Genomic DNA, 20025 nt, shown 5'->3' on the forward strand with positions numbered 1-20025 from the left:
CCAGGGACAACTTTTCACTTCAACCTCCCAACGTGCTCCGAGGTCAGCTGCCCCCAAATCTGTCCTCAGTAAATGGAAACTTCAAAGCCAACAAAAACACATCCTCTGACCCTTTTACACTTATTCTTTTATAGTTGACAGAGCCTATTCTTTTCTGTTTTGGTGGGTATGTGTTTTTGTTTTTAAAATTACCTTTCATCACCTAGTAAAACAATACACCGTCCTTGTTAAAAATGAAAACAAGGACTTCCCTGGTGGTCCAGTGGTTAAGACTTCACACTTCCACTGCAGCGGACCCAGGTTTGATCCCTGGTCGGGGAACTGAGATCCTGCATGCCTTCGTGGGGTGGCCAAAAAATTTAAAAAAAGAAAAATTGAAAACAATACAGCGAAATCTAAGGCACCCTTGGAGTAAGGCTTGTAAGGTACCCTTTACAGGCTCGCCACGGCCACCCCTCCCCCCTCCAGGTAGCCTCTGCACGTGCGTTTGCATGCATGTACTATATCAGAGAAGATGCTGTCGGCGCTCTGCCCCATAGCTCAGTGCTTCACCATTTCCGAACACTCGCCGGACGTCCAACTGCTAGCACTTGCATCTCTTTGCCTAAGAGATTTCTCTGTGGCCCTTGGTGCCTGCTCTGCCCTTGAGCTTGGCAAGTGGAAGTGCTAGAGAATCACCATCCCTCAGGAGCAGCCCTCGACCAGTGGCTGACAGGAGCAGGCAGATAAATACCCCAGTTCCTTTGCTTCTCAAGCGCGGTCATCAGCTCCCAGTGGAAATGAGCTCCAGGTGCCCACAGCGGGACTGGCTTGATAACACACCTTGACTGGCTGCCTTCTCTCCTTGTTTTGCTTCCCCACTCTCCTACCAGGGTTTTCTGGGATCTGCTCCCAAATAAACTAAATAGTAAATGCATTTGAAATCTTTTCTATGGTCTGCTTCTGGGGCAACTCAATCTGAGACATATATACCTATAGAAAATATGGAGTATCTTTTTTTGTGTGTGTTCACGTCAAAGGAATACTGTTCTGCACGCATCATGAGGCAGTATTCTTAATCCCATTTTTTAGATGAGGAAATTGAGACTCAGAGAGTGAGGGAATTTGCCTGATGCATCACGACTTGTATGAGGCAATGTCAGCGCTCAGACTCAGGTCTCCTGTGCTCCGTCTCCTGTGCTTCATTTCTCTGGCAGAGCAACCTGTTCTCTAACTCAGGTCTCCTGTGCTCCGTCTCCTGTGCTTCATTGCTCTGGCAGAGCAACCTGTTCTCTTGGTTGCACCTAAGTCTCCTGGACCAAAGGATTTCATGGTGATGGTGGGAGCTCGGGCAGGCGTCATAGGGCAGGATTAGGAATGCAAGCCCCTGTGCAGTGCCATCCAGAGGGTGCAGCATGTGTGGTCACAGCCACTGCCCAGAACAGGGCACGTTTTACATTCAAGCAAGGGTTTCTTCTGTATCATTACCCGTGCCTCTGAAAGTACACTAAAACTCCCAGTCCTGGGGTGGAGGGAACCGGAGAAATGGGATGGGGATCAAAATGCTGTGAGGGGGGACTTCCCTGGCGGTCCAGTGGTTAAGACTTTGCCTTCCAATGCAGGGGCTGCGGGTTCGATCCCTGGTTGGGGAGCTAAGATCCCACATGCCTCGTGGCGAAAAAACGGAAACATGAAAACAGAAGCAAAGATTGTAACAAATTCAATAAAGACTTAAAAAAAAATGTGCTGTGAGGGTTTGCTTAGAAAGACAGAGGCTAAGAGAGATTGTACTACTAACTTTGTGTGTAACTTTGGGAAAGTTACTTACCCTCTCTGGGCCTGACATTTCTTTTCTATTTAAAGGGAGGCCTTGTCATGATTGGAGGGCTGGGCTTGAAAACTCAAGTGACTATAGGGGCCCAAAGGCCATCCACATGAGGAAGGTGGTCCGGGCAAGGGTGCCGCAAACCGGACAGCTCAGGGGCAGTCTACAGGGCAGCCCCATTCAGCATCACCAATGCTACCATGAGTCAATAGCAGGGGAGTACAGGAGATTGGTCTAGAATCTTGGGGTTCTAGTCCCAGGGCTGTCAGCTCCTCCAGTTTTTCAAGAGAAGACAGAAATCCAGATTTATGTGAGCTCTCTTGACTTTAAATGTTAGCAACTAATTTAAAAAGAATCACTTTGTGGGGTCAATTGAAATACACCTACTTGCTGAAATACCTCCTAGGCAAGGGAGGGAGGGACTGTTCAACGTCCCTCAATTCCGTATTTTTGAGAGGCCCTACTATGTGCCAGGTGCCAGGTGTTAGAGATACAGTAGTTTAGGAGACAGACATGTCTGTGCCCTCATGGGACTTAACTTCTAAAATAGTTTAAAGTCCAAGCCCTGACCAGTCCTCTGAATTCAGACAACTTTCTCCTCACCCTCTGGGGTAAGGGGCCCCACAGAGCATCCTGATTGGGGTGAGATTAAGATTCATGCTTCCCACGCCCATTAGGATGGCTCTAATAATAATTTTTTTTTTTTTTTTTTTGCGGTACGCGGGCCTCTCACTGTTGTGGCCTCTCCCGTTGCGGAGCAACAGGCTCTGGATGCGCAGGCTCAGCGGCCATGGCTCACGGGCCCAGCCGCTCCGCGGCATGTGGGATCTTCCCAGACCGGGGCACGAACCCGTGTCCGCTGCATCGGCAGGCGGACTCTCAACCACTGCGCCACCAGGGGAGCCCTCTAATAATAATTTTTTAAAAAGGAAAATAGCAAGTGTTGGCCACAATGTGGAGAAATTGGAACTCTTGTACATTGCTGCTGGGAATATAAAGTAGTGGAATACAGTCTGGCGATTCCTCCAAAGTTAAACATGGAATTACCATATGACCCAGAAATTCAACTCCTAAGTATATACCCAAGGGAATTGAAAACAGGTGCTCAAATATATGTACATGCATGCTCATAGCAGCACCATTCACAATAGTCAAAACGTGGAAACAACCTGAATTTCCATCTACAGATGAATGGATAAACAAATTGTAACGCATACATACAATGAAATACTATTCAGCCATAAAAGGAATTAAATGTGTCAGTATTTAACTGGATGAACCTTGAAAACATTCCGTTAAGTGAAAGAAGCCGGTCACAAAAGGTGTGGCTTTGTGTGATTCCGTTTACATGAAATATCCAGAATAAATTAATCCAGCGATACAAAAAAGCAGGTTGGTGGCTGCCATGGGCTGAGAGGAAGGAGGAACAGAGTAACTGCTTAACGTATGGCGTTTCCTTCTGGGATGACGAAGATGTTTTGGAACTACACAGAGGTGCTGATTGCACAACACTGTGAACGTGCTAAATGCCACTGCATTGTTCACTTTAAAATGGTTAATTTTATAATGTTATGTGAAGTTCATCTAAAAATAGTTTTAAAAATTACAAACTACATAAAAGTGCTTTGCTAGGATGGTTAAACAAATTATGGTGCCTCCAAACAGTGGAATATTATTCAGCCATTCAGAATTCGAGGATGTTCTAATGACATGGAAAAATGCTTACAATGTAATACTAAGTAAACAAGTGGGTTGCAAATTGTACATGCAGCATTTTACTAATTATGTTAAATAAAATGTGCACAAAAAAGAAGACTATAAAAATAAGCTAAAATGTTTGTTATCCAAAATTTTTTTTAAAGATTCATGTTCCAGGAATTCCCTGATGGTCCAGTGGACCGTCCCTGACTCCCCGAATTCCCTGACTCAGTGCTTTCACTGCTGTGGCCAGGGTTCAATCCCTGGTCGGAGAACTGAGATCCCACAAGCTGCGAAGTGTGGTCAAAAAAACAAACAAAAAACAAACAACAGCAAAAGTTTCATGCTTCCACTGCTTCAGCATCTACTAAGTGTCAGTCATAGTGAACGAGGCAAATGAAGATTTTTGCCCTCCTGCAGCAGAGAACAGGCGACAGTGGCCCTGGGTCTAGAAAGAGCTGGAAGGTCAGCAGAGCCAGATTCTTTCTTCTCTCTTCTCTGCCCCAGACTCCCTGGGTGACCCTTTCATGCTTCAGTCCTCCTCATACGCAAAAGCTGCCCCTCGGGAGAGCCATCCAGCCTCTTGGTGTTTCCCCCTAGAAACACCTGTACATGCACCCAAGACCACACATCCAGGCTGGCCCCAGCAGTATTGTGTGTTGTCGTGAACCCATGGAATAACCTGTATGTTCATCACCAGGGGAATGAGAAGTAAGGCAGGATGGTCCCCTGCTGGGATCCTCCACTTAGAAGGAATAAACTAGAGCTCTGTTTCTTATCCTGGCTAGACCCTGACAACTTAATGATAAGAAGGCAAGGGAAAATGAAACTGCAGAAAAATCACACAGTTAGAAAGCATTTATGTAGATCCTTAAAACACGAAAAACAATTTTATGTATTGTTTATGTACCCACATATATGTAATACATTTTTTAAAGGCACAGACAGGAAGCACTGTAATTCATGACAGAGGTTGCCTCTGGGGAGGAAGAGAAACAGAACTGAGAGGGATACAAGGTGGGGAGGCTTCAATTTTAACTGTTACTTTTAGTAATATTATTTTTTAAAAAACTGAAGCAAACAGGACAAAATGTGAACATTTGTTAATTCTGGGTGGTGGGTTCCTGGGATATTTAGTATATTATTCTCTTCACTTTTCTGTATTTTAACCTCATCCCCCTCAAAAAAAAAAAAAAGGATAGTGAAAATAAAGCAGTGAAGAGAACCAGTATCTATTGAGGGCTTTCTCTGTGATGGCCAAAGTGGTCCTCAAAGTGTGTCCCCGGGACAGGCAGCATCAGTATCACCTGGGGATGCAAATTCTTGGGGTCCGGTGCCAGACTTACGGAGTCATGAACTCTGGGGTCAAGACCCAGAAATCTGTGTTTTAACAAGTCTTCTAGATGATTCTGTTGTTCTGCTAAAATATGAGAATCACCGGGCTAGACTGTAATAGCTATGACAATAGTTAACCCGTATTAAGCAATTAGACCTGTCAGTTCTCTAAGAGCGTTCCTTCAGCAACTGAATCTAATCTTCAAAACAACCCTATGAAGGAGCCATATTTTAATTATCCACATTCTACAGTTGTGGAAATGGAGGCACAGAAAGGCTAAATCCGCTGCCCAAGGTCCAACAGGCAGGTTGCTCCCAGAAACCCTTTACCTAACCACTACACTAAACTGTCACTTACATGACCTCTAACATATTCTAGCTCACTGCAGCCTTGGAAGAAAGACTTAGTAGCCCTCTTTGGCAGATTAGGAAATTGGAATTTAGGGAGGGAGAGTGACTTGTCCAAGGTCTCACAAGGAGGAAAGCCAGGGGCCACACATCCTGTTGTCTGTCCAGGAGGTTTTGGGGTTTGACCTAGACCCCCTGGGGATCAGGGCCTAGCTGGGAGGAGGAGGGAGCTCAGCGAGCTGACCCAGCTGCAGCCCTGCCTGGGCTCACACCGTCACGCCTACGGCCAGCTGTCCCCTTCCCCACTATGGCTGCCAACCCGCCGTGACCGTGACGGTCACCCACCCCCACCAGGAACCGTAAGGGCCTTCCCCTCCCGGGCTCCGTGAAGCCTTTTTTTTTTTTTCCTTTTGCAAAAGGGGAACCTGGAGTGCCCAGAGAAGTGGCGGCTCAGGCACAAAGTCACCCTACAGCTTTCCCAGGCTCGCCGCCGGGCAATTCCGCTGTTCATCTGGGCACCCTCCCCCGCGGGTCGGCCCCCACATCCCACCTCCTGTCCGCCGCTCCCACGAAGGTCCCTTTCCCGGGCAACCCAACCTACGCGGCTCACCACCCCGGGTTCCCTCCGCAGCCCGAAGACCCTCAGACCGAGGGTCACGGGCCGCTGTCCCCGAACCCGTGTGCGCTGCACTCACCTGGGCGCCCGCTCCTCGTCCCGCGGGCAGCCCGGATCCTCGCAGCTCGAGCGCCCCCCCAGCTCGGCAGCCCCCGGCGTCCCGGGCGCTCGTGCCCTAGGGAAAATGGACTGACTTTCGAGAAGAGGCTGGGGCTGCGCTCCGAGGGGCTTCGGGGCCGCGCGTCTTATGGGGCCCTTCTCGTGCTGGACTGTCCGCGTCCCTCCCACTTGCTTCTAGTTCCCGGCGGTGCGCCCGGGGTGGAACCAGGGACGCGGTGTCGCCCACAGGCCATCTGGGCTCCTTAGCCGCGCCCGGAGTGATGCTAACCCCGCCCCCAAGTGTCTTAAACCCGCCCCCGAAGATTCTAACCCCACCCCAGGGACTCTAATCTCTGGGGTTAAAATCCTAATCCCGCCGCCTAAGGATTTTTTTAAACACCGCCCATCCAAGGTTTCTAACCCTGCCCCCAAGAATCCTAACCTTGTCCTTGAGGGATAATAACCCCGCCCCCAAGAATTTTAACCGGTCCTTCAAAGGTCCTAACCCCCAAATAACTTAACACCTCCCCCAATGTATTCTAACGTTGCCTCCCATCGCCCTAATCCTGCCCTAAAGGATTCTAAACCCCACCCTTTCGAGAACCCCAACACCTCATCTCCTCCTCCTGAGATCTTAATTCTGCCCTAAAGGATTTTGAATCTCACATCTGAAGGAATTTTAACCTCGCCTACCGGAGATTTCTAATTCTGCCCCCAGGATTTTAATCCTGCCAACGGAAGGATACTAACCCTTTTCTTTTTTCTTTTTTTCTTTTCTCCCGGTACGCGGGCCTCTCACTGCTGTGGCCTCTCCCGTTGCGGAGCACAGGCTCCGGACGCGCAGGCTCAGCGGCCACGGCTCACGGGCCCAGCTGCTCCGCGGCATGTGGGATCTTCCCGGACCGGGGCACGAACCCGTGTCCCCTGCATCGGCAGGCGGACTCTCAACCACCGCGCCACCAGGGAAGCCCCTAACCTTTTTCTTGAAAACATTCTAACCCAGCCCTCAGGATTTATTACCCTAATCCTAGGGATTCTAATCTCTCTCCTGAGCGATCCCAACCTGTTCCCATAGGATTTTAATCCACCCCCCAGGGCTCTAATCCGGCACATCCAAATATTCCATCCCTGCCTTCCAGGGTTTCTGATGGCACCTATCAAAGGATTCTAAACCTTTTCAGGAGGATCCTAATCCCACCCTCATCATTCTCACAGGATTCTAAATCCACTCCTCCTCCCCCAAGCATTCCCCACCCTTCCAATCGCCACTTCCTAGCCCGGGCCCCTCCCCACACCGCGTCCCAAGCCTTCCCGGCCCTTCTGTGGTCTGCGGTTTCCGCTCCGCAGGCCCCTGGCGATTCAAACGCCAAGCAAAGTTCTTTGCCTGCAGGAACCAGACTGCCTTACTCCTTGCAGGCTTCCTGGCAGCTCAGAGGAGTTCGAAAATTGAGGGGGCGGCAAGTGGGGCTGGAGGGCACAGCTGGAGGCCGCAGCTGAGTGAGATGTGCCCAGGGCCAGGCAAGGGCAGAGCACATCTCCTCCTGGAAAGAGAGGGACTGTCGCCTTAAATTCTGCTGGACACACCTCCAAAATGTACGGGAATCCTACTGTGTCTCTGTAGTCCCACTGCTACCAGCCAGTTCAGGCCACCATCATCTCTCCATTCATTCATTCAGCAAGATTGTACTGGGCGCTGGGCTACACAGGGCTGGCTTCTTGGCCTCAGCACTATTGACATCTAGGTCCTGAAGTTCTTTGTTGTGGGGTCTGTTTCGTGCATAGTAGAATGTTGAACAGCATTTCTGGATTTAATCCACTAGATGCCAGTAACAACCCCCTTCCCCAGTTGTGACAGCCCAAATGTTTCCAGACATGACCAAACGTCCTGGGGGGGAGGGGGACAGACCACGGATGAGAAAGATAATGACTCTGCTCTTATGTGTTTTGTTTATGTACTTAAATACATGTATGCACTTTTAAAAAGTAGAAAACGGGGGACTTCCCTGGTGGTGCAGTGATTAAGAATCCGCCTGCCAATGCAGGGGACACAGGTTCAATCCCTGGTCCGGGAAGGTCCAACATGCCGCGGATAAGCCCCGGCACCACAACTACTGAAGCCCGTGCGCCACAGTGAGAAGCCCGCGCACCGCAAACAAGTGTGGCCCCTGCTCACTGCAACTAGAGAAAGCCGGCGCGCAGCAATGAAGACCCAACGCAGCCAAAAAAAAAAAAAAGTGGATAATGGGTTTATATATATATATATATATTTTAATTTTATTTTTGGCTGCGTTGGGTCTTCTTTGCTGCGTATGGGCTGTCTCTAGTTGCAGCGAGCAGGGGCTACTTTTCACTGGGTGCGCGGGCTTCTCATTTCAGTGGCTTCTCTTGTTGCGGTGCCCGGGCTCTAGGTGCATGGGCTTCAGTAGTTGTGGCTCACCAGCTGGAGAGTGCAGGCTCAGTAGTTGTGGCGCCCGGGCTTAGTTGCTCCATGGCATGTGGGGTCTTCCCAGACCAGGGATCAAACCATTGTCCCCTGCATTGGCAGGTGGATTCTTAACCACTGTGCCACCAGGGAAGCCCCTAGATAATGTTTTCATTGTGTGTTTAAGTTACTTGGATGGTACTTATTCAGTTTTGTCCTTTTTTTTCCACTCCATCACTAGATACTATTAATATCTAGCCATGTTGCTGAAGGTCATTGTCTACATCCTCCATAGTCTATTTATCCATTCCCCTAGTCATGGACACCCAGATTGCACACAACTTCACGCTACCATAAACAATGCCACTGTGGACATCCTGATATGTGTCCCCTTATGAACCCATGTGAGAATTTTATAAAGACTTGCTTTGCCAAGAATGACAGATTCTTGCACAGTGGCTGCTGCCTGGATTCCTCTCCTGCCATTTCCCCGTATCTTGGTATTCTCTGCTGGTCTTAATTTGAGTTCCCCAGAAGCAGACCCTAGACATGGATTCAAGTGAAAGTTATTTGGAAGATGCAGAAAACAGTGGTAAGGGAGTGGGTGAATGAGACAGGCAAGGGTAAGATTTTAATCCGCCCCCCAGGCGGATTAAAATGAAGAGAGCATTATCGGGCTTCCCTGGTGGCGCAGTTGTTGAGAGTCCGCCTGCCAATGCAGGGGGACATGGGTTCGTGCCCCGGTCCGGGAGGATCCCACATGCCGCGGAGCGGCTGGACCCGTGAGCCATGGCCGCTGAGCATGCGCGTCCGGAGCCTGTGCTCCGCAACGGGAGAGGCCACAACAGTGAGAGGTCCGCGTACCGCCAAAAAAAAAAAAAAAGAAAGAAAAAGAGCATTATCAAGCAAGCTCCAATTGTGGGCTCCTGGAGCTCAATCCTGCTGGGAAGCGAACCCACTTCAGAGTTATCCCACCTGAGGCTTGAGGGAGCTGGGGTATTTATACACCAACGCCCGACAGGCATTGGATGAGGGCTGCTCCCAGGGGGATATTAATCCTTCAGCATTTCTGGTCTGCCCCATGCATGCTCCAGTCACCAGAGAGAGCCTCTAGGAAGAGAGATGCAGGTTCCCGGGACATTAGAGGGTCATTGTCAGCATCAGCTACATCTTCTTTCAAAAGTCTGCCATTCTGATGGCAAAGGACCACTGATAGCTGAAACATTCTCCTGCTAACAGCCAATTTCCCCAATTCTTTTGGTATTCAAGTGATGCTGCAATAAAAATTCTTGTATGTGTTCCCAAAGCCCCTATCAACTTTATTGCGGCATAATCTTATAAATAAAATGCACCATTTAAAATACTCAGCTTGATGAGTTTGGGCAACTGTATACATCTGTGTAACCACCACACTAATCAAGATATAGAACATTTCTATCCCTCCCAAAAGTTCCCTTATACCCTGTTGCACTCAACTTCTCCCACTCATTTCCTAAGGTAACGACTGATTGGATTTTTGTCATTATAGATTAGCTTTGTCTTTTCTGGGATTTTACGTAAATGCAATCATACAGTATGCTTCTTTTTCATCTGTCTTTTTATTCACGTATTGCTTTTAGGAGTTTCCATGTTGTTTCATATTCTAGTATTTTGTTCCTTTTCACTGCTGAGAAGTATTCCATAGTACCGATGTATCGCTATTTGTTTATCCATTTACTTGTTGGTGGACATTTGGGTTCCTTTTGTTACAAGAATAAAGCTGTTATGAACAGTCATGTACAAGTCTTTGTGTGGACATGTTTTCATTTCTATTGGTTAAATACTTTGGACTGGAATTGCTGGGTCATATAGTAAGTGTATGTTTAACTTTATAATACAATGCTAAATTGGTTTTCAAAGTAATTATACCCTTTTGCATTCCTACCAGTGATGTATGGTTTCCAGTTTTGTCACATCCTTGTCAATTTTGTATTGTCATTCTTTGTAATTAAAAAAATATTTTCCATCTAACTCATATTAGCATCAAAGAACATTGATACAATTACAAATTTTATGCTAAAGCACTGGCTTACTAGTATTTGGGGTGGCAAACATTTTGTCTACTCATGCATTCATTCATTCATTGTCATGGGGAGTATAGCTGGCCACAAGCAGTGGTGCTAAATACTGCATCTTTGGAGTTAGACTAGAGTTCAAACCCTGACACTGCCATTTATCAACTGAGTGATCTTGCACATATCAAGTCACCTCTCTGAGCCTCAGTTTCCTTATCTCTCAAGTGGGAATAATAATAGGTGAGTCATTGTGAGAGTCAACTAACATCTTATGTCTGAGGGTGTTAAGGATTAAAAGGAAAATAAAGCAAAGCAAGGGGAGAGGTAGCAGCGGTGGGGGAGGGGTGATGGTGTGACTTGAGACAGAGAGGCAGGGAAGGCCTCTCTGAAGAGGGAGCATGTGAGCAGAGACCTGCTGAATTGGGGGAGTGAGTCATGGGATGGTTTGGGGGAAGTGTGTTCCAAGCAGAAGGAATAGTAATGGCTAAGGTCCTGAGGTGCAACTGCACTTGATGTGTTGAAGGAACACAAGGAGGCCAGTGTACCTGGAACAGAGTGGGCACAGGAGAGAATGATGGAAATGATGTTGGAGAAGTTGTGGTGTCAGACTGTGAGGCCATGAACCTCCTGGTACTGATATTAAACTTTAATTGACACAAGATGGGAGCCATTGGAGTGTTCTGAGCAGAGAAGAAGGCCACAACTGGTGGGATCTCTTTGGCTGCTGGGTGGAGAATGCATTAGATGGGCCAGGGGAAGCAAGGAACCCAGTGAGCAGGCTGAGGCAGTTCCCCAAAGGCAAGAAGATGGTGGCATGCGCCAGGGTGGCGGCAAATGACAATTGTAGGAGCTCAAAGAAAGGATCAGAATGCTTGAAACTTTACGGGTATTCACAAGGAGAGTCATTGCAGCACAACTTTTACTAGGGAAGAACTGGAAATAACCTAGATGCCCATCATTTGGGGACTGGAAAAAAATGATAATACAGTAATGGAGTACCAAGCAGTTGTCAAAAGAATAATGATGTTTAAAAACTAATCATATTTCTATGCACTAGCAAAGAACAATCTGAAAATAAAGCTAAGAAAACAATTTCACTTACAATGTCAATGAAAAGAATAAAATTCTGGGAATCAATTTAACAAAAGAAATGCAAGATACTTGGAAAACTAAGAAACATTTTTAAAAATATTTATTTATTTATTTGGCTATGCCCGGTCTTAGCTACAGCACACGGCATCTTCATTGCGCATGCGGGATATTTTTTCAGTTGTGGCATGCGGGACTTAGTTCCCTGACCAGGGATCGAACCTAGGTCCCCTGCATTGGGAGCATAGAGTCTTAATCACTGGACCACCAGGGAAGTCCCCTAAGAAACATTCTTGAAAGAAGCTTAAGAAGACCTAAGTAAAGTCATCTCAGGGATGGAAAAGACATCTCATGGAAAAGACATCCCTCTGTGGACTGGAAGACTTAATATTGTTAAGGTGATGATACTCCCCAAAGTGACCAACCAAATCCCTATCAAAACCCCAGATGTCTCAAAATGAGGGACTTCCCTGGTGGTCCAGTGGTTAAGACTCCGCACTTCCAATGCAGGGGGCCTGCGTTAGATTCCTGGCCAGGGAACTAAGAATCCGCATGCCGCATGGCGTGGCCTGAAAAAAAAAAGAAAAAGAAAAGACAACCCACGGAGTGGGAGAAAATATTTGCAAATCATACATCTGATAAGGTACTGGTATCCTAAATATTTAAATAACACTTACAACTCAATAATAAAAAGACAACATAATTGAAAAGTGGGCAAAAGATCTGAATAGATATTTCTCCGAAGAAGCAATACAAATAGCTAATAAGCACATAAAAAGATGCTTACTATCATTAGTCAACAGGGAAATACAAATTAAGCCCAGTGAGATGCCACTTCACATCCATTAGAATGGCTAATAACAAAAAAGACGGATAATAGCAACTGTTGATGAGACTATGAAGAAATTAGAACCTCATATATTGTGGTGGGAACGTAAAATGGTGCAGCCCCTTTGGAAAACGGTGTGGCAGTTCCTCAAAACGTTAAACATGGAGTTACCATATGACCCAGCAATCCCACTCCTAGGTGTCTGCCCAAGAGAATTGAAAATATGTCTACACAAACATTTGTATGTGAAATTTTCATAGCAACATTATTCATAATAGCCAACAAGTGGAACAACCCTGATGTCCATCAATGGATAAATAAAACGTGCTATATCCATTCAATGGAATATTATTTGGCAATAAAACAGTATGAAGTACTGATACATGCTACAACATGGGTGAACTTTGAAAATTTGTTAAATGAAAGAAGCCGGTCACAAAAGTTCACTTATTGTGTAATTCCATTTACATGAAATGTCCAGAATAGGCAAATCTACAGAAACAGAAAGTAGATTAGTGGTTGTCTAGGGCTGGGGGTTGGGGAGAAATAAGGGGTGACTGCCAGTGGGTTCGGGGTTTTTGTGGGGGGTGGGTAATGAAAATGCCCTAAAATTGATTGCAGTAATGGCTGCACAATTCTGTGAACATACTAAAAATTACTAGAGTGTACATTTAAATGGATGAATAAGTGAATTATAATTCAATAAAAATTTTTTTTAATGAAGAAAGTCGTTATGTACTAATAGGGAACATGTGGGTAAGGGGAGGGGGGAGCAAGGTGCGCAACAGTTTCTATTGTATTTTACTATTTGTGTAGAACAGGAGAACAAGGATACGGGAATTTACCAGCACATGCCTCGGCAGGGTCAGGAAGGGCGCACAGAGGAAACAGCCCCAGTGGTTTCTTCCAGGGAAGGGAACTGTGTAGCTGGGTGACAGAGGAGGGAGGGAGACTTATTGGTCCTAGTATACCCTTTGTACTCTTGAATTTTGAATGACCTGAATATACTAACTATTCAAAAATAAAGTCATTTAAAAAATCAGAGACTTCATGGACAAGATAGAATTGGGGCTGGGTAGGATTTTTAGAAGATGAAGAGTCCAAAAAGGTTCTGGGTGTGCACTTGACACTGGGGCCAGTGGTGTAAGAATGATGGAAGCAAAGGCATTGAGACTGGACTGACTGCCTCTCACTAGCTCTGAGTTTGGTCAAGTTACTCAACTCCTCTCTGTCCCTGCTTCCTCATCTGCAAAGTGGAATGATAAGAGTGCTTACCTCACCAGGTCATTGAATCATTGCATATCAAGCTCATTACTGTGCCCTCACTTATATCATCTCATTTAATCTCTTTGAAATGGGGATGATTATAAGTGGATGGCTCAGAGAGGTAAAGACAGTTGCCCAAGGTCACACAGCCAGCAACAAATTCGAATCCAGGTCTGTGAGCCTCCAGTGTGCCTCCAAAGGTTGTGCTTGTAACGACTACACAAACCTAGTAAGTGTGCCCCGGAGATTAAGGAGTAGAGAGAGAGAGATGCTGATGGGAGGACATGATGCAGGGCTCAGTCCTGGAGGGAGGGCAGGAGCTAGGGAACAATGCAGTCTTCACTTTACAGAGGGTCAGAGGTTAGCTCCTTCAAAACTATATTTTCCTATTTCCAGGAGCATTTGCATTTTATTTCAAATTCTTTGGGAACTGCTGATTGTTCTACATTCAAAACAGGATGGGGGATGGGGAAGAGAGACACAAATGATTATTTCAAAGCCCAGATATTTCCCCTTTTACTTGCAAAGTAGCCAGTGTACACCCTCTCAGGCAGGAGGTCATTGCTGTCCTCATTTTCCAAGAGAGGCAAACAAAAACCTGAGAAGACTAGCCCTTGAGAACCTCACAACAGCCCCCAGCAGGTCCTTGACCACTCTTCTTAAAAAGCTCCTCCAGGGGCTTCCTTGGTGGCGCAGTGGTTGAGACTCCGCCTGCCGATGCAGGGGACACGGGTTCGTGCCCCGGTGCGGGAAGATCTCACATGCCGCGGAAAGGCTGGGCCCGTGAGCCATGGCCGCTGAGCCTGCGCGTCCGGAGCCTGCGCGTCCGGAGCCTGCGCGTCCGGAGCCTGCGCGTCCGGAGCCTGGGCTCCGCAACGAGAGAGGCCACAATAGTGAGAGGCCCGCGTACCGCAAAAACAAACAAACATACAAAAAAAACACACAAAACTCCTCCATCATCTCTAGCCCCCCATGCCCACCTCCACCCCTGCCCTGGCTTATTTTTCTCCGGAGAACTTGTCACCACCAGGCACTTTAATACATATTTATATGTTAAACTGTTTGTTGTCTATCTCTTCTACTTTTTTTTTTTGCAGGTTCACGCAGATACTATTCATGTGTATGTTTTTACAGATGGAGAAACTGAATGAATGAAGGAAACTGAATGAATGAAAGAAACTGAAGGAAGGAACCAAATGAAGGAAGGTTTAGTGAATAACAGTGCCGGGATCAAAACCCTTCATTTGATTAATTCTATTAATATTTATTAAGGGTTTACTATGTGTAGTTTCCAGACTTTTCTCTACACGTTTACATACATATATAGGTAAATACAAAACCATGTTATTTTAAAAAAATGAATGTACTCTCTGTACTATTGTACAAGCATGTCTTGGGGCTCTCTCCATGTTAATTCACCACTGAATGTGAGTGAGGCTGGGGCCCAGGAACTTTAATCTCTCAGAATGCTGCCACGAGCTGGGAGGACAAAAATGGACAAGATAGTCTTGGCCCTCAAGCAACGTCCAATTCAATTAGGTAGACAAAAACTTAGACCAGTAACTTAGATACAGAAGTGGAAAATTCTGTGGTAGAGAGGCACATGATATTGTAGAACCAAGTAGGAGGGACATTGGCCCAGCCTGGGGTGCATCAAGGAGGACTTCTTGAAGGAGGTGATCCATTGAGGCTTAAAGGATGATAGTGGAAGGTCATGGCAAAGGATTTTCCAGACAGAAGGTACAGCCTGACAAAGACTTGAGGGAGGAAAGCCTGGCCTGTTTGAGGAACCACAAACTTCTGTTTTGTTGGTGCCTGAAGCCCGAGGCAAGAGAAGGCAGACCATGAGGCTGGAGATGACAGCAGCAGCAGCGGATAAGGAGCTGGGGCTTTCTCATGAGGGTGACCAGGGAGACTGGGCTATGCGTATCTTGGAAGCTTACCTACCCCGGGTACCATCCTAGAAGCAGCCGACCTCTTGCTCAGGGGTGTGGCAGGGCTGAACCGGGATGGGGATGGTGTGGGGTGTCAATGAAGTTGTTTTTCTGCCCCCACCTGCGTGGCCACCTCCAGCTGATGGGTCCCCCTGGGGCGGGGGGGTACGGGACTGTTCGGTTTCACAACCCCCCTCCCTTCCCCCAGTGTCTCCGGAGGCCAAGAAAAGAGGAAGCGCTACGCGGACTTCCTCCTGGGTCCGGGTGCTTGCGAGCCCAGGCGGGTCTTTCGGAAGGGCGGGGGGAGGGGCGGGGCACAGAAGGACCTCTCCGCCCACATGCTTTCAGCAGAATAAAAAGGCCTGGCCTAGTCCCGCCCCCTTTCCTCGGTGGCCGAGGTCCTGCAGGGTGGGCCCAGGCCTGGAGCTGGGAGAGCGAGTTCGCATCCCAGCAGTCCTAACACACTGTCTTTTTCTGTACAGGACCTCCTCTCTGAGACTCACATCTTGAACGAGAGGGCACGTCCTATCCAGCAATTTAAAACTGAGGCGATGTGTATGAATGAATATGGAGAGAGTCCCAAGATAGCTTTCAGAATAGTATAGAGTACATTCATTAAAAAACAAACAAAAACCCCAACAAACCAACCATGGTTTTGTATTTACCTATATACGTATGTAAATGTGTAGAGAAAGGTCTGGAAACTACACAGCCAACAAGAACAGAGATTGTCATTGAAAGAAGAAAGGAACATTGGGATCAGGAAGAAAGAGGTGAACTTTCTTCTATTTTTTTTAAACTAGAGTGTATTTGTTTTTATTTGTGTAATTAAAATGATAATAATAAATGAGAAGATTGGAATATAGGGTTATGGAGGGTCTTTTTCCCCAAACGTTTTATTATGAAACTTCCCAAACATAGAGCAAAATTGAAAGACTTTTACAACAAAACCCCTATACTCACCACCTTCATTCTACCATTAACATTCTATTGCTTCATCACGTCTGTCCATCTAGTTGTACATCAATTCATCTTTGAAATGTATTTCAAAGTAAATTACTTCGGCATACATATTAGTTCAATGTTTGCTTACAAAATTTAATGTAAAATTTACATACAACAAAGTGAATAAGGTTAAGTGTTCATTTGCTGAATTTTTGCAAATGGATATACATCCATGTAACTTCAACCCTGTTAAAATAGATTGCCATCAGTCCTGAAAGTTTCTCTTTGTCCTACAGTATATTTTAATTGCCAACATTCTATGAGTCAGCATTCCACACAGGGCCAGGTATATAATAAGTGCTCAATAAATGTTTGTTGAAGGATGAATGTGTACATGGCCTGCTCCCCTGAGGGCAGGACGATGTCTTTCTCTCTTGCATTTTCCACAGAATTGATACACAGTAAATGCTTAATAAAGATTTATTGATTGTATTAGTTATTCATTGCTGTGTAACAAATTATCCCTAAATTTAGCAGTTTAAAGCATTATAAGCAGTTATTATCTCACCCAGTTTCTGTGGGTCAGGAATCTGGGAGCAGCTTAGCTTAGTGGCTCTGGCTCGGGGTCTCTCATGAAGCGGGCATGGTCAGCCTGATCTGCAGTCTTCTGAAGGATAGACTGGAGCTGAGGATCCATTTCCAGGATGACTCACTCATATGACAGTTGGCAGGAGGCCTAGATCCTCATTACACGAACCTCTCCATAAGCCTGCCTGAGTGTGCTTATGTGGCTGGCTTCCCCCAGAGCGAGCGATCTGGGAGAGCAAGGTGACACATCACACTGGGTACACAGGTCATCTCTAGTCAGTGTGGGAGTGGTCCACACAAGAGCCAGGAGGTGAGACTACTTGAGGACTTCTTGGGGAAGAAAGCCATTATGAATATGGATTCAGATTTTCTGAGCACTTGCTTTGTGCTGGATGCTGTGTTGGGCTCCTGGAGGGAATGTAAGGATGAGTCACAACCAGCTCTCCCCCTTCCGCTCACAAGATCAAGATCTCTTTGTGTGTGTGTGTGCTGGGGGTGGAGATGGGGAGGTCAGACAGACATGGAAACAGATGACAGTGTTGTATCTGTCAGTATGATAAATCTCACAATAGTGGTTTTTAAAATTGCTTTTCTGTAATTCATGTTCATGACACAACATTTGAGATAACATCATGAAAAGAGAGTTTCCTTTCCTCCATATTTTACATCTGTACATTCCTCTAGCTCAGAGGCAACAACTATAACCTGTTTTGTATATGCTTCCAGAACTATGTGTTCCATGCATAGACACAAAGACATTTCCTGCCCTCTTTAAACAAAAAGACAGCACCATCCATAGTTCATTATTCTGCACCTTGTTTTTCTTTTTTCCACTTACTCTATCTTGGAAACAATTCCGTATCATTACACAGAGAGCTACTTCATTCTTACTTCTGGCTGCATGGTATTCTATTGTCTGCCTGAGTCCCGGTTTATTTAACCAGTCCTCTTTATCACCGAACGTCTGGTTTCTCCCTTTCTTTCTTTCTGGCCGTGACACACAGCATGCAGGATGCAGGGATCTCTGTTCCCCGACCAGGGATGGAAACTGTGTCCCCTGCATTGGGAGCGCAGAGTCTTAACCATTGAACCACTGCGGAAGTCCCAACATTTGGTTTATTTCTAACCTCTTGTTCTTAGAAGCAAAGCTGCAACGATTTTCCTTGCATGGCCATCGTTTCCATTTTGCGCCTATGAATGCAGGAGAAATTCCTGGCAGTGAAATTGTTGCATCAAAGGGTGTGTGCATTTAAAATATTGGTAGATATTGCTAAATAGGTTTTTTAAAAAAAATTTGGTTGCCCCAGGTCTTAGTTGCGGCTCGCCAGCTCCTTAGTTGCAACATGTGAACTCTTAGTTGCAGCATGCATGTAGGATCTAGTTCCCTGACCAGGTGTCGAAGCTGGGCCTCCTGCATTGGGAGCGTGGAGTCTTAACCACTGCACCACCAGGGAAGTCCCCCGCTAAGTAGGCTTTATGCCAACTTGCCCTCCCACTTAAAACATGTGAGGGCTGGGCTTCCCTGGTGGCGCGGTGGTTGAGAGTCCGCCTGCCGATGCGGGTGACACGGGTTCGTGCCCCGGTCCGGGAGGATTCCACATGCCGTGGAGCGGCTGGGCCCATGAGCCATGGCCGCTGAGCCTGCGAGTCCGGAGCCTGTGCTCCGCAATGGGAGAGGCCACAGCGGTGAGAGGCCCGCGTACCACAAAACAAACAAAAAAAAACTTGTGAGTGCCTGTTTCTTCACATTACACACACAGTAAGTAATCAAACTTTCCAAACTTTGCCAATCTAGTAACTGAAAAATGGTTTCTCAATGTAGTTTTAATTTCTCTTATTAGAGTGAGGTTGAACATCTTGTCACATGTTTCAGAACCAATTGTATTTTCTTTTCTGTGAACTGAATAAATAATTTGCCTATTTTTCTATTGGGCTGTGGGTCCTTATTATTTATTTGAATGTTCTCTTTACACATCAAGGGCACTGTCTGCATGATAAACTTCAAAAATAATTTTTTGAAAAAAGTTGCTTTTAGACAGAGATGAGAAGTTTCTACAGGTCACATCATTTTCTGTGCATCACTGCAGGGCTGCCTAAGGGCTAAGGGGGCAGCCGTGCCATGTAGAGTTCTAAAAGGTGATGCTAGGATCTGGTGCTGGGGTTGGGGGAGGAGGGGTGGGCAAGGAGGCAGTTGTTAGCTCTCACACTAGGTGGAAAGGGCTGCCTCAGAAGACAGCAAGCTCCCCAGTGCAGGAGGTAGGCAAGACAGACTGGCCTGGCTCTAAGACCTTTTGCCCTTCATCTGGAATGTCTGTGGATAGACAAGTCAGAAAGGGGAAGACACACAAATAGGGCTGTCAGTTTCTCATCATTTGGGCCTTGAGTGGGTGGTTACTGCATCTGGAACATTATTTGTTTATTTATTTATTTTTTTAATTCAAAAAATTTTTTTGGCCTCACGGCTTGTGGGATCTCACTCAGTTCCCCGATCAGGGATTGAACCCAGGCTCTTGGCAGTGAAAGTGCAGAGTCCTAACCAATGGACCACCAGGGAATTCCCATGTAACATTATTTAATAGTAATATAAACTCCTTAGAATGTAAGCTCCATGAGGCCATTTCAAGTGCTAAATAAATAGTTGTGAGATGAAGAATGAATGAATGAATCTAATCAAAGGATGTGAGAGGTTGCTGTTTCTGAGCCCGGAGGGAGCCCTCTTCCCCTCCCTCCCTCTTTGAAACTGCCCTGTCCTCTTCCTTCCTCTGAGTCAGGTCTTAGCATCTCTCCTCTGGTCCTTGTGTCCACAGCCCCCCAAGTCCCCCAGTGCCCAGGCTTCTCTTGACTCCCCTCCAAGCAGCTAGATTCACTTCAAGAAAATGTAAGCCCATTAGCTCGCTCCCCACTGCCTGTACTTCCCAGCCTGCCCCTTCAGGGCCTTCTCAGTCTGCCCACTTCTCTGGTTTCCTCTCCTACGAGTCCTGCCCCTCACCTCACACAC

At 46.5% G+C, this 20025-nt stretch overlaps 1 protein-coding gene across 2 annotated transcripts in view; it reads right to left on the reverse strand.

The window, feature by feature from the left end:
• Positions 1-6070, reverse strand: part of HCK (HCK proto-oncogene, Src family tyrosine kinase) — a 38861-nt gene extending 32791 nt beyond the window's left edge. For both annotated transcript variants that reach the window (XM_060122502.1, XM_060122501.1), the window contains exon 1: positions 5881-6070. The gene's annotated coding sequence lies outside the window, so the exon portion shown is untranslated. The remainder of the gene's footprint in view (positions 1-5880) is intronic.
• Positions 6071-20025: the final 13955 nt, after the last annotated feature.

Source organism: Lagenorhynchus albirostris, chromosome 15 (genome assembly GCF_949774975.1).
Source record: "Lagenorhynchus albirostris chromosome 15, mLagAlb1.1, whole genome shotgun sequence".
NCBI classification, from domain to species: domain Eukaryota; kingdom Metazoa; phylum Chordata; class Mammalia; order Artiodactyla; family Delphinidae; genus Lagenorhynchus; species Lagenorhynchus albirostris.